General features: G+C 39.1%; 1 protein-coding gene across 9 annotated transcripts in view; it reads right to left on the reverse strand.

Moving 5' to 3' along the window:
- The window catches only part of MSANTD2 (Myb/SANT DNA binding domain containing 2), a 31,715-nt gene that overhangs the window by 18,578 nt on the left and 1,065 nt on the right, over window positions 1-12,072 (reverse strand). The gene's annotated exons all lie outside the window — the stretch shown is intronic.

Genomic DNA, 12,072 nt, shown 5'->3' on the forward strand with positions numbered 1-12,072 from the left:
ACCTGCAAGAATTTTTAAAACATGTGCTTTCCATGTTAAGTAACATATATGAGCATAACATCCATGTTGCTATGAGTCTTTGCTATTGCATTTGTTTATGATCACACTGTTGCCAAAAACTTAGTTCAACTGTCAACATTTTTTAAAATGTGGGCTGATGATTCATAAAGGTGTTAACATAAACAAGTGGTTAAGAGCATGGATACAGACTGCTCAGTCCAACTTCACCACCTGCTAGCTTTGTGACTTTAGGTGAATTCATCTCACTGTGCCTCAATTTCCCCATCTGTTAGGTGGGGCTAATAATAGTACCTCTATCATAGATTTGTTGTGAGTGTTCAATGAAAAAATACAGAGCACTTAAAATAGTATCTACTGAATAGATTGTCCTCAATAAATGTTAGCCATTCTAACAAAAATGATAGTCACACCAAATGGAGACCACTTATAAAGGTTAGTTCAAATAGAAAAAGACAGCCCCAAAGTTTTATCACAAAGCACATGGTTAAGAATAACAAATCGTAGCAGTCCGTATCAGAATCTTGTCTGGAAAGCAAGTTTCAGCTAAACCACATCACCCAAGGTTAAAAGAATGCTAGCTTGATTTTCTGATTCTTAGTTTTATTGGTATGTAGAAGTATTTTAAAGTTATTTTTGTTTGATAGCATGTGAGATCAGCAAGTGTTATACCTAGATTTAGGTTTGTTACATATTAAGTAACATTGTTGCATAGATATGCTTTATTCAAGTTTCAGAAACATCAGGCTATACTAGCATAGCTTCTTCAACTTTTTGCTTGTCTTTCCTCTTTATATATATAAACCAATCATATAACTATTTTCAAAGGTCTGTAGTCTTGGCGAGAATATGGTGACTAACATGGACATATAAAGAAAAGGGGAGAAAAAGAATCCTAACTAACTACAGGAATAGGCCTTACTCATCGAGCAACCTGCTTACAAGAAGCAGTAGGCAGAACAGCATGAATCAAATAAGTATGAATGACCCATATTATTTCTTGGAGTTTAATGGAACAAAAAGCATGTGGATCTCTCATTCTTTTTTTGGTGCATGAAAACTTACTGGAATTAAAATCATGGAGCACCTGGGTGGCTCAGTCGGTTAAGCATCCAACTCTTGGATTTGGCTAGGTCCCGATCTCATGGCTTGTGAGATGGAGCCCTGCTTCAGGCTTCAGGGTCTGTGCTCAGTGGGAGTCTGCTTGGATATTCTCTCCCTCTGTGCCTTCCCCGCCCTCCCGCCCTGCCCAACCACACCACCCCCCCGCCCTCTCAAATAAGTAAATCTTTTTTTTTTTAATTAGATTCACCACTTTTTGCAAAATAACATTTCACAGATATATAATTATGCTACCATGAAGTTAAAGTATCTCCACTGATTTTTCTTAATTTTATACTGTGGTTGTATATTACCATATAAAGGAGAAATACTCTTTTATACTGTTCAAAAACAGGCACAACTCTGATCCCTCAAAGTCCAACTATTACCCATGTCTCCTAATTTGCAAAAGAGAGAAGGGACATTACCTGGTTATGCAAAAGACTGAGTAAGGGTGTTCATTATCTAATGACTGAATGAATATGAACAATGTTGTAGTTCGCTGCTTCATGGGGCAAACTTCAGTGACAACTGGACATATCACGATAAAAAGGTCTAATATAAAACCATATCCTCATTCTTAATTAAGAAAAGGCAAACTGAACCTCTATGACTAACATACAATGAAAGATAAGAGTCAAACATTCCAAGGCGCCTGGCTGGCTCAGTCAGCAGAGCATGCGAATCTAGATCTCAGGGAGTTCAAGCCCCAGTCAGGCATGGAGCCTACTTTAAAAAAAAAAAAGAAAGAAAAAGAAAAGAAGCCCAAACATTGTAAGGTCAATAAGGTTGATATATTTGATCGGCTTTCTTTCTATTGTGCTAATTGTTTTGAAAATTGCATTATTTTAAATATCATATTGGTTTCTATCAGAAAGTAAGCTCTTTGAAAGGGGTTTTCTTTGATTTTGTCCACTGATACATTTCTAGCACCTAAATCAATGCCTGGCATGCAGAAGCAGCTCAGATTTTTTTGCTAAATGAATGAATGAATGAATGAATGAATAAAACTTCCTTAGTATTTTATATGGTGACTGAGAGATCAAATATAAGGTGAGATTCTCTTTGACCTATCACACACTCTTCTTTCTAAATCATAAACCAGCTCCTTCCATTTAGAGAAAATATCTGTAAATTTAAAATAATAATAATAAAAGCAGTTTTTGATAGATACGAACTTTATTCTGATTTTATTAATATCGATTACAAACATAATTGACTTATTCGAATAAATGAAATCTGAAGGTAGATATTAGAGAAACAATATTGTGAGTTTCAAAAATTCAGGCTATTACAACAAAATAGTCTTACATAGGCTGAGAATATGCAACTAGAAAACAAATCTAAGTAAATAACTTCCAGTCTATTGTATCAATTTATATTGAATGAAGTATTACTTGGTAGCTCAAAATACGTAATTTATGAATACAGCCAAGAACACATATATAAAAAACAATGGCTGTTATTCCTAAAATATCTGAGGATAAACACAGATTTGTATTTTACTAAGGTATAACAATACATCCCACTAAGTGACAAGATAACACTTGCTTGACTTAGTGCCAAGAAAAAAAAAAGGATTTCCATTGGCTCTCAAGGACTCTCTCAGCCACAATAGGTAAGAATTAAAACATTTAAGTACACGCCTTATTCCAATACCCATTTTCCAGTGATTCAGAACAGCAGGGGGAAAGCTCCGCATAGATTACAAACTCCAGATAATTTGTAACATATGCATACGAGGCACAAATTTGCATTCATTCCAGAACACTGAATGAAGTTTTTGCGATGGTCATTAGCAGGCAGACGACCAAACTGCATGAACCCACCACAGAAATAAGATAAAAGAGAACCTGATAATCACAGCAATCCTAACAATCAATTGTTTCAAATCTACAGCTTTGTGGTACTGGTCTTTGTTTTTCAAAGTCAAGACATTTTTCCTCCCATATTTAAACCTTTTTAAACATTACATAGATATAACCTTCGAAAAGGAGGTGGGGGAGCTGCTATTCTACCTGATATGAGCATACTTCAGAGGGCCTGTACGACAATTAACATCTGAAATTGGAGATGGGACTTTTAGTTGTTGCCCTCTGGTAATGTTAGAAAAAGGAGGGGGAAAAAAAGGGCAGGATCATCAGTTCTGAAGCTCAGGGAGAGGAGAATCCAAAAGAGTCTAGAATATATCCGCAAGGTAACATAGAGCTATGCTAAAATGGTGTTTTAGTTGGATCTCATTGGTTCTAGAACCAACTCTAAAAACGTAGGTTATGAGGCACTGTGATGATCTCTGAGGCTACGACAAAGATCCCATGTAAGCTGGTGGAAGCTGTGTGCGGGGTTAAGATCTATCAAACCCTAGAGATTAGAATTTTCGGATTTCCCAAGCAAGCCCTGCTGACTGAAATCTACTGTCTTCTCTGTTTTCTAACCACAGTGTTATTGCACTTCTTGTCCAGCTTACTGCTAAAAGCCTCTGAATGATCTGTGCTTCTGGTTTATGTCTCCAGTCTCATTTCTTATCACTGCCCACCTCCTTCCACCCTCTTTCCACCAACCCTAGGCTCACATTTCACCAGAATATCTGGGATGTGACCTGTTCCAAATTATGATGTTTCTGAAGTTCTGATACCTTTAATCTAAGAGCACAATGACTGGAAATATCTTGATCTCACCTCAGTATCTTCTCATCTTTTATCTAACTGCAGGTTATAGCCCATTAGTGGGCTGGGTTGGGAAATCCGAATTTCAGTAGGTTGTGATCACCTTTCTGCTATTTCTGGGGCGCCTGGGGGCTCAGTGGGTTAAAGCCTCTGCCTTTGGCTCAGGTCACGATCCCAGGGTCCTAGGATAGAGCCCCACATCCGGCTCTCTGCTCAGCAGGGAGCCTGCTTCTCTTCCTCTCTCTGCCTGCTTCTCTGCCTACTTGTGATCTGTCTGTCAAATAAATAAATAAATAAATCTTTAACAAAACAAAACCAAAAAACCACCAAGGCATCAGAAAGAGCCACAGCAGCAAACTTTTAGAACTCAGTGTGCTGGGTGAGTGAGCAGCACACACTTGGCAACACCTTCCCCAGCCCCACAGGAGCCCAGGCAGGTCTGTCTCCCAAAGGGCTGAATGTAAACATTAGAGGAGGGCAGACAGAGTGACAGAAGGAGGGAGGGTGTGTTGAGGGTAGGTGGGAGGGATCTGTTTGTCCCCTGGGGTTGAGCTTTTAACCTGTCTCCCTGCTTTAGTTCCTCCAGCATCTCCATCCTGTATCTCCTGGGTGTGCCCCGTGTGGGGACCAATGTGACCCTGAGCTGCCAGTCCCCGAGGAGTGCCCAGTACCAGTGGGAGCGGGCACCCCCATCCGCCCAGGTTTTCTCTGCACCAGTTTTAGGTGAGGGAACTTGAGGCTGTGGCTGGGGGAGGGAAAGATGAGAGGCACCAGAGGGACTGGGGTGAAAGGGAAGGCTGTGCTGCAAAGTAGCGGTGATAGAGGAGGAGGAGGACGATGCAGGGAGTGGACTGGAGAAAGGGAGCCTACCAGACGACAACGTGTTGGGTGCTTTCAGATACTGTATACTTATGACACTCAAGAGGACATAAGGCCTAGTGGATTTGGAGCTAGGTTACTTGTGCTCACATTTAACAGAACATACCAGAGTGTACTATACATCGTTAACTAGAGAGTCATTTTGTGGATTAAATAAAGGAATGTCTGTGAAACAGTTTCAACAGTGAATAGCATGTGGCAAATGTTATATAAATCTTAGCTATAATCATCATAATTTTGTGAAAGTGTTTCAGTTACACATATGTATCATGGGAATATTAGGCCACAGGGTAAAATATTTGCCTTCTTATTGTATGTTCAGAAGTTGTACTGCTTTGGGAGCATCTGGGTGGCTCAGTGGGTTAAAGCCTCTGCCTTCAGCTCAGGCCATGATCCCAGGGTCCTGGGATGGAGCCCGCATCAGGCTCTCTGCTCAGCAGGGAGTCTGCTTCCTTCTCTCTCTCTCTCTCTCTCTGCCTGCCTCTCTGCCTACTTGTGATCTCTGTCTGTCAAATAAATAAATAAAATCTTTTAAAAAATTAATTAAAAAAAAAGAAGATGTACTGCTTTGGTTTTTCTTTCCAGTATATAAGAATGAGATATATAACATGGGGCGCCTGGGTGGCGCAGTGGGTTAAGCCTCTGCCTTCGGCTCAGGTCATGATCCCAGGGTCCTGGGATGGAGCCCCACATCGGGCTCTCTGCTCCACAGGGAGCCTGCTTCCCCCTCCCCCTCTACCTGCCTCTCTACCTACTTGTGATCTCTCTCTCTCTGTCAAATAAATAAATAAAATCTTAAAAAAAAAAAAAGAATGAGGTATATAACAGACATTTGCACAACTATAATCCAACACTATAAAAAGGTTACTCATCAACACATAAAATTGTCTAGAATTGGTATGTGCAAACTACTGTTATTCCAAAACTACCTGCTCTGCACTTTTCTTGGTTCTTTAGAATACCACCAACTAGTCATTTGTACATTCTAAGTCCTACCTTCACCAATACCATGTCCTATGGCAAACTGTTCCTCAACTGAAAGGCACGACTTTTTATGAGACTGCCGCACTATCCACTGTGCTAACGAGGCACCTGAAAGCCATGCATTTTCTCTTAACAACTTATCACTTAAAAATATTTTTGGAACTACAGCATTTAGATGTTTCCAGTTTAGGATTCATGAACAAAATATATTTTACTGTATTTGCAGTTTGCACTGTCCTCGGTTCTGCTGTTTCTGGCCTCTTACCCCAACTGCTCATCTCTCTCTACTTTCTTCTGCTCGGTCTGGTCCCACTTTACCTCCAAGAGCCACCTCCTGAGAGTCTATGATGACATGTCTTTCCTGTGTGAGTCCAAAGCACCATGACCATAATGCCAATGTGCTGCACACACCTTACTCACAACACCGTCACTGGTGCTTTCGTAGTCTGACTCCTTCACTGGAAGGTGACACTTGATAGTGGATAGTACCCTGCTGCACATCTAGAACCTTCCATGCAAGGTACTCAAATATTTGTGAGTGAATAATTAAAAAAAAAAAAAAAAGTAAGTGCCTAGTTCAGACTTTAGTATTTGAAGAAACCCTGTGATCTGTCAGTTGAGTCTGATGAAAGAGAATGGGCAAGATCTCCAAATCTTCCCATGGATTCTTGCATTCTAGCCAAGAGTTAAGCTCCAAAAGTTCCTCCCGTTTCCTAAGAGCAGTGGACTCCAAGGGCCCAGTCCCACTATATCTGCCAAGAAAGATATCAGAAAGATGCTCAGAGTTCTAAAGCAATGGCCTCCACTGGGGTATCTTCTACTCTTTCTTAAATGATTAATGAAGGCCCCTTAAAACCTTAGGGATTCCTGGCATTCCCAGTCTAGGTCCTTATTTCTTAGGGGTAAAGCTTGGCCCCTTAATTTAGAATAACCAGAGCAAAATAGGTTAGTGATACTGTATCTTTACACATACCTTTACATCTTTAAATATAAGTGGAATATTGTCTGATCATCAACATTTTCAAGATGCGTTTGATAAAAATCTACAGATATGAATTTTGTGTGGATTTTTCTGATTCAGAGTACATTACTGAGTAAATTTATAGCAAATCTGCATCTTATTCACCTCATACTAGATTTCCTATTTCCTATATCCTATTATCTTCTGTAGACTTTCATATAGAATGAAAAAATGTTAATGTCAGCTTTAAAATTCTTGGGAGTACATAAACAAAAAAGCTTAAATACCATTGTTCCAAAGCTGTTCTGGCCAATACAATAGCCAGTGACCACACACATATGGCTATTTAAATTAATTAAAATTAAAATAATTAATAATCAAACAAAATTTAAAATTCAGTCACAGTAGCCACATTTCAAGTATTCCGTAACCAGCTGTGGGTAGTGGCTACTGCATAGTGACTGACGGACAGTGCAGACAATAAGACACTCATATCACAGAAAGTTCTATCAGACGGTATCATCCCAGAGAACCAAGAATAGGACAAACTTTGCCTAGGCCACCTGAGGTTAAAACACATTATTTATTGCACTAAAAGCTTTTCCTCCCTAGTACAGTGGACCATTTTTCTTGACTTCTTGATAGAAGTTACTTTACTTCTGAGCAGAAGTAAAGTAACAGGGAGGACAAGAAAAACGAACTCTGTGCTTTCCCTAAAAGTTTGAGTATGTAGCTAAGAGAACTGTTTCATAAAATAGACTTCTTTAGGACTCCAAATAACTTTTTACCTACACTGTTCAATATGGTAGCCACTAACCACATGTGGCATTTATAATTTAAAATTAAAATAATTTAAGGGGTGCCTGGATGGCTCAGTCAGTTAAACGTCTGACTCTTAATTTCGGCTCAGGTCATGACCTCAAGGTCGTGAGATCGAGGGCCTCCCCTTCTGTTCCTGCCCCACTCACTCGATCTCTAAAATGAATAAAATATTTTTAAAAAGATTAAATTATTTAAAACAAAATATAACTTAAAATTCCTTCCTCTGGCACACAAATCACAGTCCAATGTCTCAAGAGCCACAAGTGACTGGTGGCTATCACAGTGAACTGTGTTAGACATAGAACATTTCCATCATCACGGAAAGTTTTATTAAATAGCACTGTACTATGTGCTTTTGAAGTTCTTTTTTCCTTTTACACATCCTCTTAATGAAGGACCCATAATCATTTCACTCCAGTCTTCACTAGATTTCCCAAAATGCCAAGAAATAAGCCTGGAAGCCTCTTCCTCCCAAGTTTTAACATGTGCTTGTTAGATGCTTACCTCCTAAACGGAAAGACTGTAAGAGTACGTTCGGTAGTCTAAGATGGTCTATTCTCTAAAGATACACATTAAGCCTGTATCAGATTCACATGCAGACAAGCATTCTGGAACACACAAGCTTCTGGGTGACAGTGGCAAGGGAACAAAAAAAAGGAATATGTCAAAAAATGGAAGCAAACAAATCTGACTAAATCCTCCTTACAAACTATTTGAGCCATATTCCGTATTTCTTGGAAATCTTTCAATGATAATACAGAGGTACCATCTTGGCTGCAAACATCAGAGGAGTCCTCAGAGATGGGTGGAGGCTATTACAATGCTTATACAGGGACAAAGATATCTTCTGGCTCCATGTCACTTTACCCTAGTGGTTCTCGCAAACAAATAATGACAAAGCTTGAGAGCCAGAAGTGAAAGACCAAATATACTATATGTTATTTGTCTGCTAAAGTACCAAATTTGTTCTAAAGGTTATGACAATGACTGATGAATAAATCTAAGAAATATCCCTAAAGAAACTGATCATTTTGTTGGCTAGGCAGAAGACTCCCGACCACTTTTAAATTTGTCTTATGAGCAACCCCTACTGATCCAGCAAAAAAAAAAAAGCTTTTTAGGTCATACAACACCTTGCATTTCATCTTGAGGCAGAGCTAGAAGTACACATCTGTTTCAAAGACATAAAGCCAACTCTCAAGAGGCAAATTTTTGGAGAACACCCAAAAATATGGGACTTGAGAATGAGTTTTGCAGTGCATCAGATTAACTGACTGAAGTGTGAATACAGCATCTGGCCCCGAAGTGAATGCTTTCATGAATGCCAAGTCTACATAGATCTTTCAACTACTACAGTATGGACTGTGATGGGATCTCTCCCTCCTTTGAAGTCATCGCATTTATTGTCTGCTTTAGTCATATGACACTTAATCAAATACTGTATCACATACCAGTCCTTGTGTTGTAGAGCTTTTTAACTCTTTGCTGCGTGTACACAGACTTCAACTGCACTGGAAGCTCTTGGGCTGTATATTACAATTTTTAAAAATTTATCCTAACATCTAGCATACAGCCCTGCACATAGAAAGCACTCAAGTATTTGTGGATGGAGAGAGGAGAAAGTACTCTAGAGGAAGAGAAAAATCATGCAAGGACCAGACAGAAAACCACCTTATTATGTGTTTATCTGACTCTAAAATTAGAGTGGCCAATGGAATTGTTAGTGGACAAATTTCCCTCTAGCAAACAAAAAAAGCAACAAAACTTCAGAACCAGTCTGTGGAGTAAGGCAGTCTCAAACACACCCATTTCATCTAAAGGACTGAATAAATACCAGTAACTGGCCAAGTCAGACTTCAAAATGAAGCCCTTTACAGCAATAAACAATGTTTCTACGTGACTTTAAGCTAAAACCCTGTGCACTTAGACATACACATTTTCACTTGGATGGTATTCAAAAATAGTACTCTGGTAGCAAAATCCAAGAGTTATTAATTTCAAAATTTACAATTTTAATAGACAGGGAATCTAAAACAGTCAAGAAAAGGGAAGTGATATGCTTTCAGTTTATTCAGGAAGATGGCTAGGGAAGAGGCTGGGCTACCACTCAGCTTTCTGATGCCTTCTTGTGATGAGATGGAAGGCTGCTACATTAACATGCTGAAACTAGGATTAAAGGAAAGTTTCATGGAAAAACCGAAGTTACTGTATATCTCTTCCCTCCTTTCAAATTTACAAAAAATCATTTACGGAGTTTTCATAATTGAGTTTTAATAAATATTTCAGATACATTCAGCCAGAAATTTAATTGACACAAATGATATTCCTTCCCTGAGAACCTTTGACATGAGCTCACATTTAAGTGAGCACATTAGTCTGTTTAGTACGTTCCTCATGGTCCGTAACTTCCTGTACTACTTCTTTTCTATTTTACAAAATCTAAATAAAGCAAAAAGGATGGTTGAATTTCTTTTTGCAGTTCTCATCAAGGCAATAAAGTTAAAGAAGAGATTTCTGAACCACGCATGGCATTTTTGAAACTGGGATCTAAAGATTTGTTTTCAGGGATTTGAGATTCCCTGGCAATATTTTTAAGGTTGTGTTATTTTCATAAACATATTCTGGATTACTTGGACATCCACCTCATAACTGGGTAAGGCTATGATTTCAGTGACAACATTTGCTTCTATGCTTAGCATTACATTTAACCTCAGTCTTCTAGAGGGACAGAGCTTAGTTTTCAATACAAAATTTTTCAAACAGGGTTTCAAAGTCTATCTTTGGATTAAAGCTTGAGTAACACTAATCTAGATTTCTATATGTTCCAAAATTCTCCTTTTAGACTTTATTTGATAAATTTAATCAATACGTATCCAGTGACTACTATGTGCTAGACCCTGGAGATACATTACTGAATAAGAGAAACCAGAACTTGCCTTATGGTACTTATAATTCTGGCAGGAAAGACCAACATTCTTATAATGAAGTAATCCGGTTCTTTGGTTGAAATCACTTAACAAGTAGAGAAAACACACACACACACACAGAGTTATCTGTCCCCTTCATCAACTACAACTGTTGATCAGAGAATCCATTATCATCAACATATTTTCCAAATATTCTAAGAGGTTGAGGTCAATTTGGTCTTACCTGTTTGAAAACAGGCAACTGACCCTCTTTTAAAAATTCTTCAGAGAAGCCTAATCTCCAGTTCTTCCTTTAGGTTATGCTTCTCATAACGAGACAAAGATGCAACCCAACTAGATATTTCCTGGTTACTTGAGAAACAATTTAATGGAGGGATTTCTATTCAGTGAGGTTTTGACAGCACAACACTTTTTCCATTTGGGAAATTTCTATGGGCAAAATCGATCAAGCTGAAACCGTTACAAATGCCTAAGTACACTTCTAAAGTCAAGAAAAGCTGATGGGTGGATGCTAATCAGCACAGTGCAATTTAACCTTGATGACCTTGAAATTGAACTTATAACTATTCTTTAATAGAAAAATGAAACAGTGGCTACTATTAGGTACTATTTTAGTCCTGTCTATAAACAATTATTTTAATGACATCTTATTAAGTGGGGAGGAGGGGCAGGGAAGAGGGGACAAAAGAAGACCTAAAGGTACATGTTATCAAGTAAACCAACTCAATTTTGTAATTGAGAAATGGGTGCCAAATTCCTTGAACAATAGTAAGTTTGAAATATCTGTTTCTGACCCAAATTTTCTAAGAAACATTACCCCAGGATGAACACTACTTGAGCCAAGATCTCCTCAACTTGGGAGCAATCTCTGATTTTAGTGTGATTGTGATTGTTCTCAGTGGATTTTTACCCCCAAAGAGCTCTGAAAAAGTGTCATCCCTATCAGAAAAGAAGTACACACATAACTTTGACTTTTAACAAGAAGTAGTTCATTGAAAACTGGGAGAAAGAATCCTAACAGAATGTTTTAGCAGACACTATGATGAGGGAACTAGCTTACCTATAAAACCACTCCCTAGCTGCCAATAATACAAATCTGAAAGCCTAAATTAAAAGTCAGTAGAAACAGCGAAAAGATAACCTGGCTGGTGATAAAAATTTCTAGCCCAAATTAAGCCTCTGTAGTTAAACATTCAGATACACAAAGATAGCCAGATGCACAATGAGAGCTGTACTTGTCACCACATCCGGCAAAATAACTAAAGCAGGGAAAACTGGCTTTCGTGAAGGAGCTTAGTCAGAAACAGAGCAGGGCCTCAAGCCAATCTAACTCTGGAGGCATCGACACTCCACAAATTCCAGACCAACTCTCAGTCAGGCTAACTTTAATTGCGCCCCTAACTCCACGATAACAATACACTATCTGACTGCAATCAAGCCTTTCCAATTCTCCAAAGCATCTCAAGTCTTATTCGTCCTTCGAAGCTCAAGTTAGAAGCAAGGCGACTGACACAAAGGCCAGTCGTCCAAAGGCGCTTTTTGCATGGCTCTGCACAGCCACTCATTTGAAAATTCCTAAACTGGGGGCTCACCGGCCCCCCTCTTCTACCCTTCCTCAATCCCGCCCCGGCTGGTAAGCCTCTGCCTGGGAGCCCCTCGGCCTGGAACAAAGCGAGGGGCCCCGGCGGTGGGGGCGAGAGGCGCCAGCAACACG

Source organism: Lutra lutra, chromosome 10 (genome assembly GCF_902655055.1).
Source record: "Lutra lutra chromosome 10, mLutLut1.2, whole genome shotgun sequence".
Taxonomy (NCBI): Eukaryota; Metazoa; Chordata; class Mammalia; order Carnivora; family Mustelidae; genus Lutra; species Lutra lutra.